The 24,789-nt window shown below is 36.2% G+C and overlaps 1 long non-coding RNA gene across 4 annotated transcripts; it reads right to left on the minus strand.

Annotated features, from left to right (window-relative positions):
* Nucleotides 1-1,160: 1,160 nt before the first annotated feature.
* LOC149568058 (uncharacterized) lies at nt 1,161-24,048 on the minus strand. 4 transcript variants are annotated; one of them, XR_016362484.1, is made up of 4 exons: nt 23,605-24,047; nt 18,974-19,108; nt 3,579-3,853; nt 1,161-1,350 (listed from the first exon to the last, which is right to left on the minus strand). It is a non-coding gene; the product is annotated as an uncharacterized LOC149568058 (long non-coding RNA). The 4 variants fall into 4 exon arrangements; XR_016362485.1 differs by lacking the exon at nt 1,161-1,350 and adding an exon at nt 3,158-3,309 and having other exon boundaries at nt 23,605-24,048; XR_016362486.1 differs by lacking the exon at nt 1,161-1,350 and adding an exon at nt 3,158-3,317 and having other exon boundaries at nt 23,605-24,048.
* Between the last annotated feature and the right edge of the window lie 741 nt (nt 24,049-24,789).

Below are 24,789 nucleotides of genomic sequence, written 5' to 3' on the forward strand. Positions count from 1 at the left end.
TTCTAGATGTTATGATGTAAAATTATTTACATCAATATTTATGTGAACATACCAATACAAAATTCTGAAAATGAGGTGAAAGTTGTTTCCGTATTGCTTGAATTCCTATATGGGCATTTCTTTTCTAAGCTTGATCTTAAATGATTTCATGGTAAGGGTGCATAGTAGAAGTTAAGCCTTATTGACACAATAGGCTTAATAGGAATGGGTTAAAAGAAAACAGTCAAGAAGCTTGCTTGTAATTTGGATTTTTGAATACCGCAATTAGCAGACAATGTGCCTATTGTTTAAACTCTTCCATACTAATGTCCCTACCATTCATGTTTTTCAAAATGCTTTAGTTAGTGTTGTTTACCACTAATCAATGGCCAACCAATATAATTCCATAGGCGGTACAAATAAGGTTTTAAAGAAAAATATCCACCCGAATGCAATTTGGCAGATGTAAGGACCAAATTGATGACCATTTTCAACATTCCTACTAAATGAAAATGATAACATCCCAGAAATCCATCTAAAATCAGTATGCACATCATGTATCCGATGATTTAATGAATAGCTTCTTATTAGAAAATACAACAACATAATAATATGTCATAAAAGCATAAACAATCATAGTTGATTTGCCACAATTTAAACCTTAAAGGAAAGTAATTACAATTTACAAATCTAACAAATTTCAGCAACATTATGGCATATAGATTTAATAGTCTATAATCATGAAACTAGAAGAATGTGACATGATAGAAAACATAGATATACATCAAGAAAATGTTTTCGGGTAAAAACCCTATCCTCCAAAACATCAAGCTAATGTATTATTCAGCAACAACATACATTCCATTTTCAGGTTTCACGTGGAAATTTACATCTTGCCATCTTAGAAAAAATCTAACGGCATAACTTTGTATAAATAACTTCTCATCTCTCACTTTCTCTCTTCAGCAACACATTGTATTTATAGAGTTTTCATACAAAAGGAAAGACAATTTATAAAGTGTCTATATTCAATGTATTTACAACTTATTTAGAAACTTCCTTTGTACACAACTCTAGCACAAAAATTAATGTCGAGAAAAAACCCCCAAAAATAGGCTTTCTATTTTTTGGTCCAAGTTTATTCTTGTGGAAGATTTGGTGTCATTAAGCATCCTCCAAAAATAAATAATCAATAATCAATAAAACATAATAAGATTGAGTCACCTTATCCCAACAACTACTGTTAGTTTAATATGGGAGTTCAAAATCAGAGATGGTTTTGATATATGGAAGAAAAGACCAAACCTATGAGATGCTCAAAATGGGTTTGTTGAGAGGTGCCTTCCCTTCCTTCTAGCCAAGAAGATTCACCTACAAAATGTGAACGCAATGTTTAAGGAATTGCACAGTTAGATTTGTTGAAATTGTAAAAGCTCCCAACGGAAAAAGTAGAAATAGCAAAGAGACATTTTGATAATTTTCTTGTATGGGTTTTTTATTGCAACAAATATCCACGGCCTAAAACGGAGCTTATTTTTTGTTTTGACCAAATAGATGCAAAGAATAGAATTATAGATCATGGCATGTGTGGCATCAAGGAATTATGGCCCAAATAAATTGCATGCTTCCAGCGGTATTCACATAGAAAAGATTTCTTGAAAATGTTTAGTAGATTAAAAATTTAGCTATTGCAAGGAAAATACTTATCTTGTTGGTTATCCTACTAGAAGCTTTGATTTGATCTAGATTTTCTTGATAATTTATTCAAACTTATCCAATATGTTCGAGCTTTCTCTAGAGACCATCTGCAATAAAACCTTTGTTTGTGTGGCAATTCATTGCAATAGATGTGTCTTTGATCTTTAAATTTGTGCATTCATTAGAGAATTTCTATAATGGTTACTTATGCTAATTTAATCATTTCTCATTTTGGTTGTTCTTGAAGCATTCATGAAAGTTCTACAATTTTTTAGTTTGATTTATAGATTTTATGACAAAAAATTATTTGCTTCAATGTTTCTTGACTGTTGAATTTCACTCTAAATTTATTTACATCAATGTTGATTGATTTTTTAATTTCACTTTATAATTTTTTTTCATCAATGTTTATGTTTAGACATACTGAAGCAAATAATTTTATACGGTGGAATCTACAAATCAAATCATGCTCAGTTATTTAGATGAAAGACTATAAATATACACATAATTCTGGTGATTAACTCTTCAATTAGATTTCTACAGTTTACAATGATAGCTGAACTTGATCTCTAGATGTTATGATGTAAAATTATTTACATCAATACTTATGTGAACATAACAATACAAAATTCTGAAAAAGAGGTGAAAGTATAACTAGGTCAACTCCTAAAAGATGCCACCTACATTGTAGACATCTTGAAAGTAGAGAAAACTCCTCTTAACTAATAGCTAATAATATCAAGAGAATATTTAAAGCAAGGTAAAATTGAAGAGTGTTGACAGATTTTGGAAGGTACTAATGTTTCAATGGTGGATACAGCAGCAATCTATAGAAGATAAGCATCAAATAACTCACCCAATCAAATGAGCAGTCTATAATAAGAAACTTTGAGAAACTGCCAACTGAATTAGCAGTAATAGTAGTACTTGATGGCCGAATTTCTTTCAAAGCGAAAGATGTTAATCTAGATTTGATATTCTCTATTATTCCAGATTTGTTATTCTTGATCCATTTGGTTCACCCAAAATTCGATATGGAATATGCTTATCCTATGTTTGGTTGTGCAAAACTAAAATTGGAATAAGATTATTTTTTAAGTTATTTGTTATTTAATTTAACATTTTTTCTCTTTTACATTTTATTAAGTTGGTTAAATTTTATATTATTTTATAAAAATGTAATTTATTTTTTGGAATGAAGTTAAATTATCAAGAATTTCTTTTTCTTTTTTTAATTAGACACAATCATGAAGAGTTGCACATAGTGAAATAGTCATCAAACTAGTAGAATTTGATTAACATTTATATACAAAATGAATGGATTGCAACAAGAGTGGAGGGGGGATGGATTGCAGTAAAAAGAAAGAAATCTAAGCCTTCCCTTCCTCCACTAGATATGATTTTCAAGTTGGGCAAGGGAGTTTCTAAATCAAAAAGCAAATCGTGAAATCTCTTTTTGTGCCTGGTTTTTGGTGTTGGAGCCCATTGTTGGATTTTTTGGCTCCTTTTTGTTGGTGATAGGTTTTGTCACCATGGTTAACTCCTTTCCTGGAGGGTAACCGGTTCCTTCTTTGGTTCTGTGCTTATTGAAAATCCTAAGATTTCTACAAAGTTTCAAGCTCCCTTCAAACCCTATTTTCCTTAATCAAAAACATTTATATACAGAATTAGTCATCAAAAGATCATAAAAAGTTATAAACAAAAAAATAGTCTAATCATTGTTAAATCCATCCACCATTTCTAAACAAATCATAAAATAAGTTACAGTCTACAATAGTTGCCCTGACTGACTTTTAACTACGTTTACGCATATGGTCCCAATATGCTAGTGTAATTAAAACAATTATAATGCAAATCATGCTTCTGAGAAACATGATTTCACTCTTGTGAGCCTTGCACACCTTGCAATCATTACTTTCACATGCTATAGATATAGCTATGGGAGATGTAGGTGGGACATCGTCCACCCACTTAAAGAAACCACAGCCATTATCCCCCTACAATACCAAATATAAATTAGTGATTGCCAAAATAATTAGTTCTTACATAAAATATAAACATACCCAAAAAAAAATTACAACCTTTTGGCATTCTGGATTATCCGTTGTGTTCCAAGTCTGCATTGTTATAGGGTCAACTCCACACTCACACATTGGAAAATTTAAATCCATCAACCCTATATAAATAATAAACAAATAAATCACCAAAATATTTTAAATTAGCAAGATGAATAATTTTACATACATTCATTACACAAGAATCTAATTACTAAAATGATAATAAGAAATAAATATTGGTCTCCATGTTTCATTATTAGTAAGGACCCTCTATAGTATTTTTTTCACTAGAGATGTTTTTTTTGGAGTAACAACAATTATGAGGAATTAGTTAAGCATATCAAATTTCCACAATCCATATTTATGTATGGTATTCTTTATGGGATTGATTGTGTAAATATTTTTAGCACCAACATTTCAGATCATATCACATGATCCATTATATCAGTATGCAGGAGAGCAAAGGAGCCTAATGGTGATGGATCATGTGGTATGATCTGAAATGTTGGTACTAAAAATATTTACACAATCAATCATAGAAAGAATACCATACATGAGTATTAAGTTAACAAATTTTGTTATCAAAACAATTAGAATGTGTTTAGATACTAGATCCTCAGCCCTATAAAAATGAAAAATTCAATCCACCGTAGCTTACTAAGAAATATCCCATAAAGATTACAACTTGAACTCATCGCACTCTTCCCATAATTGCCCTTGGAAAAAAAAATTGCATTATATATATATATATATATATATATATTTTGCAAAAACTGTAAACTATTTTATGGTAGTGTATTAATGACTAGAAACTTAGGAAGTGCTAAGAAATGTTAAGGTAATTCATCCTTAATCATGTTTCAGTTTCTTCATTCTTTTCTTCTCGCAGGTAGGAAGGTTATATAAAGTAACACTCAAGTCTATCGTATGATTGAGATTGTAAACTGATTCATCCAACTTGCAGTTTATTATATGATTGAGCTTCTAAATAGGCATCATCAGAATTGTCCATATATGAGGTTATAGCATCATCCAAACCATCTGCAAAAATGGAGACCAGACACTAACTGCCAACAAATTCTTGCATATTTGGATGGAATTTTCTAATCTGTGTGTAATAATTATCACTAGTTTCCTTAAACATATGAAGAAGAAGCTAGTAAAATCATATCACTGTAAGACACATCCATATTGTGATGTTACACAATTTGTATAAAAGCCATACTTGAGCATGAAAATTTCACCATTGGCATGTAAACTCCCCACCGCCTTTTCTATCCGGATCTTCATTAAAATATATTTACTTCACATCTTATATTCATCAGCCAAGAAGGCAAGGGCATTTCATGAACATGGAAAAACCTTTGCACTATTGTCTATTCCAATGACCAGCAAGATCCCAACATATAGCACCCATGAAGTGGCTACAAATGTATCAAATGAGACATTTACCAGCATCTTTGATTATGAATCAACAGTTTATAGCACACTTAAGATGTCATAGAAATAGGCTCATATGAACAGAGGCATATCAACTTATGAAAGCAGCAGTGAATACTAAATACAAAATGATATTTATCAGTACTCAGATAAAGTCAGAACAAACAACAGATGAGATCTGACAGTTTCAATGCCAGCTAATACACCCATGACCAAAGAGCTCAGTAGAATGACACGACCTGGGATTGACTGGGCAAACCAAAAGCATAAATTGAATTCAATTATTCGAAAAAAAAATGATGAGAAAAATGGATAAGTAAAAAATACCTAAATATCTATAAAGGAAGGATAAACAAAAAAAAAATTTAAACAGGTAGACAATATGATGGCGTGTACAAATGATTGACCAGGGAAGAAAGTGAAGGAGGTGGACAGAGTGGATCAAAAGACAAACATGAATGAAATGATAAACATTCAAATCAATAAGCAAAACACAAAGACATCAAGCTGTGCTACAGCACTTCATACTCATTAACATAACTAAACTCCATTACAAATCCTTAGAATGCTACAGCATTCCATCCACTCATGATCCACAATGAGAAACCCAAAATGGGCTTTGCTGATCACAAGCTCAATCCATGATATTTATAAGCAAATGTACATTTAATAGTGGACGGTGAGGTTGGTATGTTGGCCGGTGCTTGGACGGCTGTTTGTCTCTCATTTAATATGGATGGTGCTGGAGTGTGGGCTGGATGGTGGGCTAGACGGCTAAGTTGTGGGCTGCCGATAGACTGATTGTCTGCTATTAATGGTAGAAATTAATACTACCAACACTCCCCCTTAATTTCTATCATTAATGCTACCGCATTTACATTGTTTTCCCTTGTTATAATTACTTCGGGTTTTACGGCTTACCCCTAACCAATGCAATCCTAAAGTGGTTTCAAGTTCACCACGAACTTCTCAAACATTACACAAATGGTTTCAAGATCACCATAAATTTTGCACTCCAATGGTTTACAAACCAAGCATTCATTGGTTCTACTGACCATAAATCATCACTACAGGGAAACTATCATCACTTTGAGCCTTTCTCTTTTGTACCTGCACCAAACTAATTATTGAGTCCATATAAAAAGAAATCCATCTACCGATATACATAGGTGCCCAACCGTTGTACTCGCTAGTTCTATAGGAATCCTTTTCACATACATGGTTCATCAATATGTCAAACCAAAAACCTTTAGGGTGTCGGGCACAACCGATAATGCACCCCTTACAATAGATTCTTAACAAGCAATTCTCATTCAATCTTCATTAGTTGATTAGGGGATATCAATTCAGCAATCTACTATTACATGATCACATTTGATATGACAAAGCCTTAAACATTTTTTCATCCAGATTCCAACACTTAAACTCCAAATCAGCTCTCACAGAGACCTTTGCACTATGACAACGAGCTTTAGCACACCATCTCACCTTTCATTACACCTAAGATAACTAACTTAACTTTAACAACTAATGCATAACAACTAACACACATATTTCAAACACAAACATAATAAAAATTTCCATGATCAATATCTTCCATGTCATGTGTATGCATTCTTTGGCACTCCCGCTTGCACAAAGATGCTCCACATGTTTCTAACGCACACTTCAACTTTGGCTTCTTTCTTTTCACAGCTTCTTTGTTTCTCATAGCAATCTCTTGACTTGTTCTTCTCTTTATTCTTGCAGAAGATAACTTCAAATGTCATTGTCTGTTGGGCTACGATGCCACAACCTTAATGACAAATACTCAATGGCTGAAACTTTTCATTTGCCAAAAAACACTTCAAGATCATCGACCTCTCCATGATCTCCAAGATCATCTCCCATTAGCTCTGATACCACTTGAAGGAGGTGGACAGAGTGGATCAAAAGACAAACATGAATGAAATGATAAACATTCAAATCAATAAGCAAAACACAAAGACATCAAGCTGTGCTACAACACTTCATACTCATTAACATAACTAAACTCCATTACAAATCCTTAGAATGCTACAGCATTCCATCCACTCATGATCCACAATGAGAAACCCAAAATGGGCTCTGCTGATCACAAGCTCAATCCATGATATTTATAAGCAAATGTACATTTAATAGTGGACGGTGAGGTTGGTATGTTGGCCGGTGCTTGAACGGCTGTTTGTCTCTCATTTAATATGGATGGTGCTGGAGTGTGGGCTGGACGGTGGGCTAGACGGCTAAGTTGTGGGCTGCCGATAGACTGATTGTCTGCTATTAATGGTAGAAATTAATACTACCAACAGAAAGAAGGAATACTTACATGGTAGCAAAGGGAAAATAGACAATTAAAACAACTGTTATTAGTTTTGTTTACCAAGATGCACTCTCGCTTAACTTTAGGAGATTGGAGTTCAAATATTTCTTAGTAAACATGTCAACAAAACCTCGGCCTTAGTAGAAAATGGAGGAAGCATCGTGGAGTGTTGGTGGATGTTCATTGTAATATAATCATATATAACAAGGAACCTTCAGGAAAACACACGATCATTATGTTGGACCAAAATTTAATACAATGCCATTTTATTGCATTCGAAGTCTATGGTAGACTACCACATTCTCTTCCATTCTCGCCTGTGGGGAAATTAAAATTTACTTTCTTAAGATTCTCGCGAATACAATTTAGAACAATGCAAAATTTAAAATTATGCCGCATGTTATTAAGACCACATAATACATTTTGTCACATTTTCTCAACCAAAACTTAAAGCATAACTATTGTCTTACCATTTTCCAATACAGATGAAAGCATTGGAGCAAATAGACCTGGTTGCTGATATTAAGAGATTCATACTGTCATACAAAATATCGTGTTGTAAAAGGCATTAAGTGGAATTCATCTAAAATTGAAATAGAGTCTACTTGAAAGAGTTTGCTTCAAAACTGAAACAATCAATAATAACAAGTGACATGTAGGATTTTAAAATTAGAGATCAAATATTTTACAATGGAGAGCGTATGGTCAAGGGCGGAGCGAGGGCAGCAGGCACAGGCTCAGGTTTAGAGATTCAGTCAGAGCTTCTTCCGAGGGGACTCTCAGGCTTCGAATAGACAACAACAAGTCCTCTCATCAGCCTGGTCACAAGTTTCAAATCAGTCAACCCCAATCTGACTGCAATTATTTGAGCATTTTCCAACGCACCCCGATTGTGCAACCAGCTAGACCCCAGACTAATTTGGATAGTAACAAGGGTGTTCGGGCCTTTCCCTTTGCTCAGAAAAACACGACCAAGGTTGATCTCTCGTCCCACGGAGATAAGTCTCATGTTCCCATTATAAAATAAATTATAAATCAAACTTTTGTAACGGACCGATTAATTTAATGTATCTCGAACTTCTCATTTTTATTTTTGTTTCCGTAGTTTGTGTCGCCGTCGGCTATCTTTGTAAGTTGTAGTTGGTATGTTTTTTGAATTGTTTTCTCTGCACTACGAATTCCTGTTGGAGTTTTGGATTGTTTGTCATTTCACAGATGAAAGATCTTTCCTATTTGACTTGTGCAATTTCAGTGGGATTCAGCCTTCACCTTATTTCGTTGTTGCATGTAATACTTCGCTCGAATCTAACAAATCGGAACACCATCTTTGTTGCAAGATATCTATTATCCGATATATATATATATACTCTATGTTTTGATTACTTCAAACTGGCAGTACTTGTGTTGGTTTTGTGTTGGTTTCATCCCTCTCTAACATCACAACTTCCCCGTACCTCTCTCCATTAACCAACCTCCTATATCCATCCGTGCCACCACCCCTCCACACCTACGGCATCTTACTTCACACTTATCAACTTCCTCCTTAACATTCGTATGGCCTACGAATTCCAAGTGTATGGCCTGCATTTTCTTCACCATATGGCCCCAGTGCCCGTACACCTTCCCTCCTCCCTACACTGTACAGTGCTCGGCCTTCACCATACTCCTCCCTCTGCCTCCATCGTACAGCCATCCCTGCTCTGCCATACGTCCATCCTTGTTGCCACCATACGGCCCCATCTCCACCGTACGGCCACCCCTTGCTCTATCCTATGGCCACCTCTATTGCCACCGTACGAACTAATTGCCAGTACTGTACGGCCCTCTGGGGGCAACGCCAAAGCATCCCTGTTCTCATCTATGCGTACGAAATATTACAATAAGGACGATGTCATGAAGAATTTCAGTGGCAAAGCAATAGTCCAACCTGTGAAACCTTTTTTTGTTAACCCAAGATTTCATATCATGCCCCAACCGCCCAAAACAGGAGCTCACAAGCAACGCCCACTAATGCAGCAGGAAGAAACTTTGCCTGCAGTTGGTCATCTGGTCAAGAGGTCATTCAACCAGCATAGGGTTTCCTCTTTCCTCACGCTGAACCCTCCGCATTTCAATGGAACATCAAGCTACGAGCATGGAGAATCAGCAAGTCACGCAGCTTTGAAACATAGGGTTTCTCACAAGCAAGATCTGCATTCTTCAGATGGTGCATATTTCAAAAACATGAGTGGGCAGGAAAAAATTTCAAAACCTCCTCAGCCCCGTTTCAAAAGATCAGTCATTCTAAAATGCATGATGGGAAGGGAGCAGCGAGTTGTAGACGAAAACAGCCGATATTCGACATCTGCGAATGTAATCCTCCTGGCTCCCCAGTTCATATTGGTCCCCCAATTCAGAAACAGGCTGGAGCTCCTCTGATGATCCTCTCCGTAACTCACAGTATAGAGTACCCTTCAATCCAAAGCAATTCAAACAGATTTGGCAAGCAAAACTACCTGCACAACTTTCTGATTGAGCAAAGGCTACACCTCATCTTGCCCAACATAATTCAGTCAACATCACTCTGCCAGAGCATATGCGAAAGGATCATATTGGCCTCCTTCGACAAACAGCTCAAATTGGTAAGTTCTCAAGTAACTAACTGTTATTTCCTGATATTAAATCTTGCACCTTTCAATCTTGGGCTGGACTGAAGGATATTTTTTGCTTAGACCCTGAATCGGGTTTTTTTGTGGCTATATTTGAGTCTGTTGATCTTAGAGATATCATTCATAAAAATAAATTATGGTTCTGCCAAGGCTTGGGTTTATTCACTATGATCTGGTCCCCAAACTTTAAACCGGATAACAAAGCTTGCCTCTTTTTCCCACATTGGATTGCCCTACCTCTGCTACCTTTGGAATATAAAGATGTTGACATTGTGGAAATCATTGCTAACAAGATTGGTATCTTCATCAAACGTGATCTCATTCCTTTTGAGTTCCCTCACCGAGATATCAGAGTTTGCATCCTAATCAACCCTTCAAAGCGATTATCATATCAGATCACTATCACTACAAAATGGGGGATTTGGGTTCAGAATATTGTTTTACAGCAGGAGGATACTATTCGTAAATAACAATACAAATTGGGTCATTTCACCTCTCAATGTAAGCTACAGGTTCGGTCAGGAGCTTTTGTATGTAAGGACCACTGCACAGATCCTGCAAAATGCTCAAGTTGGGTTCAAACCCAAGATAATCACATGACTCTCAGCAATGAACTATCTTTGGCATCTCCTTGCACACCGATCAATCCTCTTCAGATCATCCTTCATTTTTACAAAGTGCTTACATTCTTCTTTCACACTTTGAGAAGCTTGCTCCTGCTGTTGCACTATGCCCCCACAATATTTCAGATATGCCCTTCCGCTAGCAGAGCCATAGAGTTCGATCAAGCAGAGTCAGGCACTTTTGAATATAATACACTTGTTCAGCACCTAATGTTTCAAGATTCTCCATCTGATATGATAGATATGCAGAATATCTTTAACAATAATTCTGGCATGATATTAAAAGCTCGGAAATGTTCTAAGAGTATGATAGCAGATTTGGCAGCGAAAATAATTAATGAATCTACAACAGAGGAAAGTGATATGTTCAATTGTGACCTAAGGCTTCTAAGTGATAAATTACCAGTTGATAATGCCACCTCGCAGCCCTATGCCGTTGCCTTTCCCACAACAATCACAGAGGGAGGTCTTAATGAGTTAGAGGTATCCAAGTCAGATCCGTTACTAAGCTGTCTCAGGGCTGACAACGTCATTGACCAAGAACCTTAAGTAGGTAGACTGAATTTTAAGGATTTCATTGCTGTAGATCATCTGGATCAATATCCCCAGGGTTCAAAGGATTCCCTAGATGTGCACCTTGGAAAGGATTATTTGAACATTGGGCAGCTCAATCACCTTCAAAATTCCTTTCGGAATAGTATGGCAATAGGATGCCAGTGACATCGATGAAGCTGCTCAATTGGCTGATTTAGGACCAAACAAGCTAGATCAAACTGCCCCATTGGGGGGCTACAATCACAACTTAAACTTATCCATTCAGCAATCACCCAATCAGAATTCCCAGTGCAAACTGACACCTAAAATAAGAGGGAGAAAGCCTAAAGCCTCGAAGACAAAGGCAGAAATACCAGCAGGCATTCAGTCCACTTTGGATGATAAGTTTACACCATCTAAAAGATTGACAAGGAGAACTAAGGGTTCTCCTTGTCAGCAATGAGGATTGCCTCTTGGAACATCAGAGGCTTAAATGCCTCTGACAAATGCAAAAGGATCAAGTTAGAACTTGATTCTATAGCAGACATAATCCTATTACAGGAAACTAAGATGTCACATTAAATTTTCGACAAAACAATTAGTAAATGGACACAATGGAGCTCGGTTCACAGATAGAATATTGGTGCTTCGGGCGGTATTGCAGTTTTATGGGACTCCAAAGCAGTACAATTTCAGCATTTAGATCAACAAGATAACTGGCAACTAGTCAAAGTTGATCGGTTTGATCTATCCTTCATCTTGATCAATACCTATGGCCCCACAGCAACTCAAGATAAACTAAGGTTGTGGGAAGAATTGACTCATCATTCAGTCAAAATGATCAGCTTATAATTCTGGGAGGAGACTTTAATGCTATTCTTAAATCTTCAGAAAAACATGGTGGGATATGTCCTCCTCTCAAAATGGTGCAAGATTTTTCCAACTTTCTAGAGGATACTAACTTGGATGACATTGAGCCTAACAATGGCGCCTTCACATGGACTAACAAGAGGGCAAACTTCTCTCAAATTGCAATCAATTTGGATAGGTACCTTGTTTCTCAGGAGTGGAAATTATCAAACGTCACTTTCCAATCTGAAATTATGGCCCGCCCAGGATCTGATCATTTCCCCATTGCCCTACAGCTAGACCTTCCAAGGGTTAATCTGGGATTCCAGCATCAACCATCCTTCAAACTCGAAAAGATGTGGCTTAGGCATCCTCATTTCTTGCCTCTTTTAAAACAATGGTGGACCAGCACTCAATTTTGTGCTGGCTCAAAAATGCATCAGTTTGCTACGAAAATGAAGTGTCAAGAAACACATTAAAAAATGGAACGAGCTGGTTTTCAAAAATATTTTTAAAGAAAAAGAGATAGTTAAAAAAACAGCTGACGGACATTTTTGATGTCACTATCAAACAGGGTATGAATACTGATAATTTTGTAAAACAAAATAAGCTACAGGTTGAATGGGATGAGCAATGTAATAGAGAAGAGATCTATTGGCGTCAAAAATCCCGGGAATTGTGGTTAAGAGAAGGTTTCTTTCATGCCTCCGCCAAGCAGAAGAGAGCAGCCAATTGCATCTTTACCATTAAAAATGCAGAGAATCACAATCCAATCTCAGATGCTCAAGGCATTCAAGAGGAAGGGGTAAGGTTTTTTTAAAATCTGCTAGATCCACCTAACCTGCCAGCAACTGTTCAAGTTCATTCTCAACACCACCTTGATGCTATCCCCTCTTTGGTCTCAGACTCTGATAACACAGCATTAATGGCTCCTTTCACAATTCATGAACTCAGAAAGGTGGTATTTTCCTTGCCCCCAGACAAAAGCCCCTGGCCCAGATGGCTTCACAGCATTATTTTTTCAAGCTTGTTGGGACTTTATTGGCTGGGATTTGCTTGGGGTAATTGAAGAATCACAAAAAAGCAAAGCTATGCTTAAATATTTCAACACAACAAATATAGCCATCATCCCTAAGCTGAAAATCCCCAAAACTTTTTCAGAATTCAGGCCTATCTCTCTAAGCAACACAATATATAAGATTATAACAAAGGCTATTTATATGAGAATGCAACATCTGATTCCTAAACTCGTTTCTCAAGACCAAGGTGGCTTTGTCCCTGGGAGAGAAAGTATGGAAGGGGCCCTAGTTGCCCACAAGGTCTTACATTCAATTAATTCTTCCAAGTCTTCGAACTTCATCATTAAACTTGATATGATGAAGACTTATGATAGAGTCTGTTGGGAATTCCTTTTCAAAGTATTAGAAAAATTTGGATTTTCAAAGAGTTGGTGTAAATGGATTAGAGCTTGTGTTTCAGAAGCATGGTTTTCGGTTATAATCAATGGGGTGCCAACGGGGTTTTTCCTGTCTACACAAGGAGTGAGGCAGGGCGATCCTTTATCCCCAGTCTTGTTCATAATAATGGCTGAAGCATTCAGTAGATATATTCGAACTCAGCAAGCTCTTGGATTTTGGCAAGGGATAAAGATTGGGGATTCATATATTTTGGTCACTCATTCACTATTTGCTGATGATACCTTGCTCTTTGGGTCATCCAACATTAAAGAAGCCAGGCAAATTAAAACATGTTTTGGACCTTTACACTGCAACCTCTGGTCAAAAAATCAATGAGAACAATCAAAGATTTACCTCTTCAATACTAATCATACTATTTCAAATAGAATTGTCAACATTTTGGGGTTTTCAACGGATCACCTTCCTTCTGTGTACCTCGGCATACCTTTTTTCATGGGAGCTAACAAAGTAAACTACTGGTCACCTATTATTGATAGAATCAAAGCAAGGGTAGTAGCTTGGAAAGCCAGATGGCTTTCACTTGCTAGCAAAATTCTCCTCATAAAAACAGTGCTGGCAGCTATTCCTAATTACTTCCTCTCAGTTCTTAAAGCCCCTCCCTCAGTGATTCAAACAATCCATAAACTGATAAGAGATTTTTTATCGTCTGGGAATATAGATGGTGCAAAGAAAATCCCTCTTATCTCACTACAAGACATGGCTCAAGTGAAATCTTTGGGTGGTGCGGGGATACATGATCTGGCAAATAGAAATAAAGCCTTTGGCGCTAAGTTAGTTTGCCAAATGTACTCCAAGCACCACAATAAATGGTAACAAATTATGCAATACAAGTACTTAGATATCAACAGGCCTTCAAGAGTGTTATCAATTCAAGACCCCCAGAGGGGCTCGGCTTTATGGGATTTTATGATGTCTTCAAGAGACACGATTATTAAGTATATTTCATGGGAGGTGAACAACAGGGAGCAAGTTAAGTTTTGCAGAGACTCTTGGAACGGCTCCGACCCTAATCAAATTGGGGTTCATGGATGTCTTGGTTGATTCTACGGAAAGATTATGGGGCTGCTATCTAATAGACTTTGTTTCTGCAATATGTTTATTCTCTAGAAAAGTGATTTGGAAGGATCCGGGGGACCTACCTATCTCATTAAATGATCAAGAAAGACTATCCAAACTACTAGCAACCAAGGTAGTTTATTTTTCAGGTAAGGAAGATCAAGTATTCTGGGCCCCTGGCAAAGATGGCACATATACTATCAAAGAAGGATACAGAATTATTCAGCAGCAAGTATCGAGTAATGCTCCTTGCCATGCCTTCTCATTTTGCTGGAATCATGTTACCTCCCTAAAGCTGGGTGTTTTGCTTGGATAGCCTTGAAAAAGAGGGCCCTAACTAGTCACAGCCTTTCTAAATTCAACATCTCTCAGCCTTTCAATTGCCTTCTTTGTAACCAAGAGATTGAAAATGATGATCACCTTTTCCTCAACTGCCCTTTTACCCAGAAATATTGGCTTTTTGTTCTCCGCAAATTACATTACCTCACCCCCCTCCCAAATAAATTATGGGACCTCTTTCAATCTTGGCCTGAGCTTTACTCCAATTCACTCTTCTCCAACTTGTGGACATGCATCTCGACTTTAATGGTCTGGGCCTTATGGTGGGAATGGAACAAGAGAATCTTCCGTCAAAATCCTTCTTCAATTGAAAATGTTCTCAATACCATTGAAAAATCTATCTCGAAAGTGGTTAATGCTAATCACTCAAAATTCAAAATGCAACCCAACCTTGTCTTCCTTGGATAGTGCTATTATTCGTAAGTGGAAAGGCATTGGTTGGTGCCAACAAGCAAGAGTAGCCCCTTCTCAAGACAGAGATAAAGTCCTTTGGGTCCCCCTTGACTCTGAACATGTTAAATTGAATTTTGATGGTTCATCCAGGGGCAATCCAGGCAAATCAAGAGCTAGAGTATGTATCTGAGATCACCAAGGTGAAGTGCTTGCTCTCAAATCTACTCCCCTGCCTTTGGGTTCAAATAATATGGCAGAAGCACATGCCTTGTTTGTCGGGCTAGTCTTGGCAAAAAAAGGTGGTTTTCGCAACATCCAAGTTGAAGGGTACTCCATGGTTATAATCAATGTTTGTATTAAAAGAGATTCCCATAATTGGAAACTAAACTACATTTTACAACAAATTTGGCACCTCTTAAGACTTTTTCGATGAGGTCCTTAACTCACATACCCTTCGAGAAGGAAACGATCGGGCTGATTACTTAGCTAATTGGGGTTGTGACGGCTTTCACCGAGAAGTGAACCATCCAGCTGGCATCATTAATATTGATGAGGAACCGCAAAATTTGATTTAAACAAAGAAAAAATCTTGCAGGTGAGAGGACTAATTTCAAAGGTACAAGATATATTTATGTCACAGGGGTTGTTGTTGGCTGCAGTATTTATGTGATGCAAGCTTACATTATACCATGTGATATTTGACGTAAATATAATTATATATTCTCTCATTTGGCGGCTACTTCTTCCTCTCTCACGCATTGGCACTTTTGTTCGTTTGTAATTTCCTTCACAAAGTACAGATTGCCATGTGATTCTTGGTGTGCGAAGTATATGATGGCCTGGGTGTAATTCATTATAAATGGGTTATGCTCGCGATTTGTTGGGATTTTTTGGTTTTTTGAGCCGTCTAGAAATGTTGTTTTCTATGAGAATTTAAGCTCCTTCGCATCTATTGGTGTGTGGCTCAATTACAAAATGGATTCCCCACATACCTTCTGCCCGCGATGTGATTCCTGTAACTCGCTCCATGAGGCTTTGCTGCCACAAAATTTCAAAGTCTTCATCTTGCCAAGGGAGTCAGAGCTCCCGTTACCTACTCATGTGGATGATACTTCGATAGATGTTGCCTTCATTTGCCATTCTCCGATGATTCGTAGGGCTATAAGGAGATTAATTGGTGAGCATGTTCTCTCTCCAAGATCAAAACAAATTCTCTTCCCTTTGCAAATGGTTTCCATTTTTCTATCCAATACTCTGGATTGGTTGCAGTCTGTGGAATTACTTTTCTTAATTGCCAAAAAGGTGATTCAGCCACAATTTATTGAGGATAGCAAGTCAATATTAGTCATTCATAAGTATGATTTGTGGTGGGGTGATGCATTTGTGGGGGGTTGTTTCCTCGTTATCTGCTTCTTAAGAAACACGAATTCATGATGATTTATGATTGTATCAAGAGGACATTGGTGCGACACAATTATAGGATTTTCATAACCATCCTGCCAATTGTGGCTAAAGCTTTGGGCAGGGAGCTTGAGGTAGATCTTAATCTTGCATTGTTGGGTCATGCAAAAGCTACCAAGCATGCAGTGGAAAAGTCGAGCAATATTGCAGCAAGAAGATTTGGACTTACAATGATGCCTAGCCTAATGGAATGCCCACACAAGGAGAATTTGCTAGTACCATGGTGCTTGATCAAATGTAAGATTTAAAGCCAGTTATTTTGTGTCCTTTTCCCTACTATAGGCATTATCTTCGTCTTCACTAAGGACAGCTAAAAAATGTATACTTGGTGCTAGCTTTTTGTGGGTTACATAAATGATCTTTAGGGAAAGGTGTTGTGTAGGCCCTATTTAGTTTTAAGGGTGTTTACAGGTTTTACTTTTACATATTGTTTGTATGACTAATTAGTATTAGAATTGTATGTAGTCAAAAAATAGTTGGAGGTAGTGTTGGACGTACATTTATGGTTGATCTTATTCAAAATAGTGGCTCCTACTACTAGCCTTTGATACTTAGCAAAAACCTCTTGGGAAAGGTGTCAATGTTGTTCTCAATTGAAACAAAAAGACAGATTTCTTAGAATTGCAAATATATATAAATGTGAATCTAATATTCTCTATCATTGAAATTGAAAGGATTCTTTGTACATGACTAGATTGTGATATAAGTGAATGTGCCTTTTAGACTTTATAGATTCCTTTTATGAGTTGCATGCATCATTAATGACTATATATCTTCCATGATAATGTGTATAAATGTAACGACAATTCTTTGAAATTATACAAGTTTGTAGTTCACATTCCCGAAAGTTTGCCCCTAGAACAAGCAACACCCATGTTATGTGTTGGGTTACAGTATACAATCCAATAAAGCATTTTGGATATGCAAGGGAAGAGATGTGGAATATTGGGCTTGGGGGGCTTTGGGCACATAGGCATGAAGATTGCCTAGGATTTTGAGTCCGGCAGTGATGCAGGGATGATTGAACACAGTAAGTTTTGAGTCCAACAGTAATTAACTTAGAACTCCATAGTGAGTTGAGGAGGTGTAATTCGTTTTAAAAATTGTATATGCATTTTTTTCTTAGCTCTAGGATATACACTCGATCCCAATTTGAATGAATCCTATTCTAGTCAATATAGGCATCTTCAATATAGACATCTTCTCTCTTCAAAGCAAAATCAGGAGAAAGAAATCTATACTTGTATACTCCTTTTGCACAATAACCCAGTAGGTGCAACAAATTTGTGTGCCTAACTTGTCCAAGTATTGCAGATGAAAATAAGATGGTATTGCTAGGTGATCCTAAACTCACAATTAATGAGCTTTTAAAGTGTTTTTCATATTTGACTAAAACAAAATTATAGTAACAGCATCCATAATAAAACCTTAACTAAGAAACCTAGTTAGAATTAGGATGATCTAGAAAGTCTGAAAAGCATACTTATTTTCAATGATATATGGAATGATATTTGTGGTGTAAATTAGCAACTTGCTAAATCTCTAGACTGAAAACTAGTATCAATCTAGAAATTAAAAAAGATGCAAAAGCCTTTGCCTTAAGCAGAACCTGTATTGGTGGATAATATCTCATCATGTACAAAGATAAATTCATCATGGAAAGCATCTAAAATCTTGAAGAATTTGTACGATAATATGGTTTACATTCAAAATTGGAATCATACAACTTCAGTTGACATTGTTTAAACACTAGTTGGTAAACGGTGGTGTATGAGTTTGGCTTAGGAGATTTGGGCACTCAAGCATGATACAAATGTTTCTAGTGACATTTTTAATGTATATATAACAACCTTTATAAAAACTCTTCCTCCCATCTTTATAGTGCAATAGAATAATCTCCCATTTCACTATCAATATTGTTCTATAATATTAAAGGTGCTATATTGATTTATTATGCCTTTACTGCTACACTACCAAGAGCTGAGAATAATGGAAATGGATTTCGCAACCTTATTTCACAATTCATAACATAAATATGCACACTAAATAAAAAGTTGATGATAAAGGATGCGTGCAACACCTTAGCCCTCCAAAAAACTTGTGAGACCATTGATGATAGACTCACTATATTTCATTGGATAGGTGGCTCCCCCCTGCCCACCATTAAAGCTAAGAACATTTAAGCCATGTTGATAACAAAGAGATCTTGGAAGACCTATTGAGCCGAAAAAAAAGTGCTTCATTAGCAAGCATTGCCCTTGCTACACAATAACTAAAAAATATTGCAAAAGATGAGGTGTATAAGAAGTTGAGCTTGTTACCCAATTTTATATTTTAATGTTACCAAGCAAAACAAAGAGCCCATATTTTACAAAGGCAACTAAGGATTCTAGACAAATGTCCCTTTCATGCCTAGTTGAAGAGTATGAAAGCCTAGTTGCAATAAGAGAAAGAAGCAAAAAATAAGCACCTCATCAAAATACAAGAAATGGGAACAACAACAAATAGTGGAAGTCGATTTACACTTTACAATCAAAAGTTAACTAAGTATTCAACAAAAAAACAACAATGTAGCATCAAATTTGAATCAAATTTAGCTCATATTTAGATAATTGTATCTATTCAAAATTTAAGTAAAAAGTGTCAATGTGAGTAAAAAGAACAACTAATGTTGAGATCTATAGTCCTCCCACATCCTTCATGCTATTTCATCTATAAAATAATCCCAATCATCTCCATCTCGCTTAGTCATTCCATAGGTGTCAAGAATTGGCACATTTATCTCATCACGATCATCATCCTCTTCAATTTCCACATCAGGTGGAACACCGTCCTCTATCATAACGAAATTGTGTAGTATGAACCATACTAGCACAATCTTTGTTTGAGTCATGATATTGTATGACGTCGCATGTCTCAGGATAGGAAAATGTTGCTTCAAAATACCAAATGTGCGCTCAATCACATTCCTAAGAGAGGAGTGTCAGTGATTAAATTACTCATGTGCATTATTGATCAGATTTTCTTTGGAAAAATCTTTTAGGTGTTACCACATACACTGATAAATGGCAAGAAATCCACAAACATTTGGATAGCCAGTGTCAAGTAAATAGAATTTTCCTATACAAAGGAAAAAGAAGTTATAGATTGGAAATAGCATAAAACTATGATTTACAATAATGATTGTATAATCATTACAAATATGATTTAATATACCAGGGGGGACTAGTAGTGGATCTGCCCTTGATAGAGCCGAAGCAAGAATGCAACTATCTGCAGCTGACCCTTCCCAACCAACAAGAATATATTGAAACTTGTAGTCAAACGAACAGACACACATTATGTTCTATAACAAGTTGCCTTTTCTATCCCAATACTTTGCTTGGTTGTCCACATCAATGGTAACTAGTATATGGGTTCCATCAATTGCTCCAGTATAGTCCTAGCGTAAGAAATATTATTGTCAAACATGTAGCAATATACTTAAGGCTCGAGCAACAAAATACATGTCAGCAAGAGATTTACCTTTAAGTACAAATCAAAACCATCATTCCCGACAATTTCTAGAGGAGTTGATGCAAGAGCATCCTGGGTGTAAAAGAAATCTTGCATCACCCAAAAATATTTCTTTTTATTTCTTGAACAAGGGTTATCTTAGTGCAGAGTTGTTGTCTGTGAAGGCTTGCAACTTAGTAAGTTGATCATTCGAACTCAAATTGTCTTAATTTCAAAGGTGGATGTTCATTTTGGATATATCAGCCTACTAGTTGAGGCTCAGTGCCATATGATGAGTAGTCATAGAGTGATTGCGGAAATTTGGTGTTCAAGTTTGGTATAAAATCTTAAGGCTCAGTGTTGAAGGCCTTAGAGGCCCCGAATGGGCTTCGAAATGGGGTCGACCTAAGTTTGAGCGCGTTAGGCCCTGTAGATCACAAGTTGAGGATTCTGAGAAGGGTTTATAATAGCCAATCGAAGCAAGAGTCAAAGGTGTATCGAGCTCTCTATATGTAATTTTAGGGCTAGTAAGTCTCAAGGGTTTAGATTTGATGTCTAGAAACTTATCGAGAGGTGTAAAAATGCCTATGTAAGGAATACACATACATAGTCTAGGACAACTCTATGTTGCAAATTATTTTAAGGCACCTATGTGGGTTTGCATATTGTATTTCAAAATTATGTAATTCTGCATTTGCACCAATAATAAGAAGGCCATATCTTGTTCTTGCCAACTGTTGTTATTTCTTTGCTTCTCTTATGCATTTGTGGTATTAAAGGAGCACCGTTCATCAAGAGTAGTTGGAGAAGGGGGCAAAAAGTAATTAGTATGGAGCGATATGATAGCCTTCAAGACCTTGTGGAAGTAGTGACTTGCTGTCTCTCCTAAGTGACCAAAGTTATGGCCAATCTTTAATTTCTTATATTGTGGCCAAGGGTATAGAGGAACATGACTAGTTGTTCTTCCAATTTCATGTTTATCATATCTTTAATGCTCCCTTTCTACCTAAGTATTGGCGAGTTTGAAGAAAGCTCCTCTACTCGTATGCGTAGCAATCCGTCTCATTGGAATATATAATACGTTTATAGAAATGACATGCAGCTCTTCTTTGCTTACACCTACGTATTCTAGCATCTTCGGAAGATGCTACTATGAATACTTCTTGGGTGGCAAGAAAATAGCAACTACACGCAAGAGCGTGATCTTCCTAACAATGCTTCCTTGAACTTCTATATCATTAGCATGATCCATCGAATGCCCTATAACCACATATTAGAGTTCTTGTTTAACATTCCCACATAAAAATATATAAACAATTGTAAGAGATGTAAAGAGAAATATACAGTGACGCCATATCTAAAATGATTAGCATCTTCAAGAGGAATGTTGAGTTTGTAGATCTTCATAATAGAAATAGAAGTTATGGTCATTGGGTGGGGCTCAATAAATTTGCAAATTGGAGTAATGAGGGATTCCAAGGAGTTTATTTAAAGACGATTAATAATTTGAGGACACTAATATCTTATCAATCACATTTGCACCTTCATGGAGTTTCAAGGGTTTTTTGTTCATGTTGGAGATCAGAAATTATTTGCACGTGGTATAAAAAACATTATTGCAAAGGTACTTTCAGTCGAAAGTACATTGTGACTTGATGGAAAGTATTGTTATGTTTTGAGTAAAATTTACATGGACTATTGTGCTTGGGTTTTGCATTTCATGTCCAAGGGAGTGCTAGCCACTCTCGTCATAATGACTTAAAGAAGTTAGAGTTGTACATTGTGACTTGATAGAAAATAGTGTTATGTTTTGAGTAAAATTTACATAGACTATTGTGCTTGGTTATTGCACTTCATGTCCAAGGGAGCGCTAGCCACTCTAGTCATAATGACTTAAAATAGTTAGTGTTGTTGTGTGATGGTTTTCTAGATTTGATTGTGTGAGTAAACTTGTTCAGAATATACGGGTTTATCTTAATTGGTAAAATTTATTGATGTTGTTTTCCATTGGTTCGTTTGTTTCCAATCACTAAGACGTATCATAAAAAGAACATGGATTAAGGAATAGAATGGATTTATCCTCTTTAACATATGATTAGCATTTTATTAAAGTTTGATTTGGGTTGTGTTTTTCAAGTGAAGGCATTGAAACAACTTGCTCAACGTTCAGCTCACTGAAAATAGACTCTACCTTTGAGAGATGCTCTAGGTTTCGCCAAAAACAGACATAATCTCAAGGTAAATTTGATTATTTATTGTAACCTAAACCAAAAAGACTTACCCAAAGGTGCAGTATTTTATAAAACTGAACTGGTGCTATGTGCTAGGGAAGCAATTAGAAATCCATTTTTTGTCAAGGTGTAGCTTAGCAAACAAGGCTAGATAAAAGTACATGTTAAATTTTATCAAAGAAAAGAAGTCTTCCTAAGGGCACAAAATATATAAGAAAAACTAAATACAAAGAGAATAGTTCTGATAGGTCGGTACTATACCCAAATGAAGCAACTTAAGAGTTGAATAAAAATTGTGTATCTTATTAAATAAATCGATGCTAGAAAACATTTGTAACTTTGAAGATCGTGTGTTTTCTTAACATCTGTCCTAAAAAAAAAATTCAAAACAACAAATACATCAAACTGACAAACCCTAGAAAATTTTAGAAACTGCAGAACTTCAATGAAAATAAACAAGAAGGGAGATGTATTTTGCAATACCATAGAGAAAGCGTTCCACATATGTTGATTTCTTATCTTAGTGGATGGCTTTATCCGAAGTTTCAAACCCTACTGTGTGAAGATTATCCTCTTTGCTTATTCGTAGTCCAAAACAGTAGTGCGCTCGTTGGAAAATTTAAGAAAGCAGGTCAAAGGCAGCGGGCTTAAGTTCGATTGAAACACTCCTCCATTGAAGTGACAATACCCATTGATCTAGATCAAGTTCCCATATTTCCCTAGTTCCTACAGACCATCTTAGGGTTTCCTTGGCTGTTATCGACTCTATTGTTAAGAAAGGGAAGTCTGATGAGAATTTTTGGGGGAATAAAAGATTATACAAGAGGTATCAACTGAAACGCAGAGAAGAATAAACCCAAGGATAAACAAAGAATCCTACAACCTAAAACAAATTTTGCATTGCATTGAGAATCATCCAAACAAAGACATCCATGGCAAATCATCCAAATTTAAAAGAAACAGAACAAGGGTTTCGCCATTGTACCTGCTACAGAACAGCAACAATGCAACCTCTGGAAATAACGACCACTCTACAAAACAACGGCGTATGAAGAGAGTTAACGACCACTCTGCAAAGCCCTGGCAGACAGTGGAGTTCGAGCGGAGACAGAGCAACACTTTGTCAAGGAATGCCTGGCTTACAACGACATCAGCTCTGATTATACAAAAATTCTGCAAAACAAGGACTTCAACTATTTATTCGAGGAAGATTAAGTGAAGAGAACAGCGGATTCGATTATCAAAATTCAGAGAAGAAGAGACAAGCTAACCAAAACTTTGCAACTGACTAGTTTGGCTCCTGACTCGGGAGGGTGATTGCATGGGTCTCATAGACTACTTTAGTCTCGTGGACATCATTAAAATCTATCATATCATAACATACCAGTGCCAATACTCGAGCGCCGAAAATTCACGAACCGATCAAATGATAATATGTGAAAAAAATACTTTGGAATAGGAATATGTATTCCAATTTTACCTATTTGGGTGGACTAGCATATGTTTTTTTTTTTTTTTTTGTTGGTAAAATTAGAATATATATTAGTATTTTCACTCCCCATTTGACCATCCAGCATTGAAAATTATAAAAATTTATCAATGACAATTCCACACTAATTCTAGCTCAAAAATAGACTCTTAAAATGTATAACAACATAGGTATACAAAGAGATCTTTTAATAAGTTACTTAAATTATAAGTTACAATAAAAATTAAAAAATTTATGGTAGAAGGTATATATCTCCAAAATCTAAATGAGATTAAATTCACATGGAAAACAATAACCCTATGGAGGTAATATAATTCACTTTAACACAATCAGAACTTGTCCACTTTAAATTATGGAGTTGACATCAAAATCCCTACACTTATCTCAATCACTAAATAACATAAATGTTGCCAAAACACATAATTTTTTGCCATCAATAAATTATTATTTTTTCTATTAGATATAAGAGTTCCAGAAAATACAAAGCAACCAAAGTACCACCACAAAAATCAACAAGGAGGCCAAGCCTCACTAAGGAAGAACAGTATTAGTTGTACAACATAACAAAAAGAGGAGAAGAAGGACTATCTAATTAAGAACATCATAGTAATTGACCACCCAAGTAGTCCAACCTAAGGGATCCTCCATCCAAACGATGCTTTTATGATCTTGAATCTGCAT

This window comes from Cupressus sempervirens, chromosome 3, assembly GCF_028749045.1.
Source record: "Cupressus sempervirens isolate cs-2001-9-10 chromosome 3, ASM2874904v1, whole genome shotgun sequence".
Taxonomy (NCBI): Eukaryota; Viridiplantae; Streptophyta; class Pinopsida; order Cupressales; family Cupressaceae; genus Cupressus; species Cupressus sempervirens.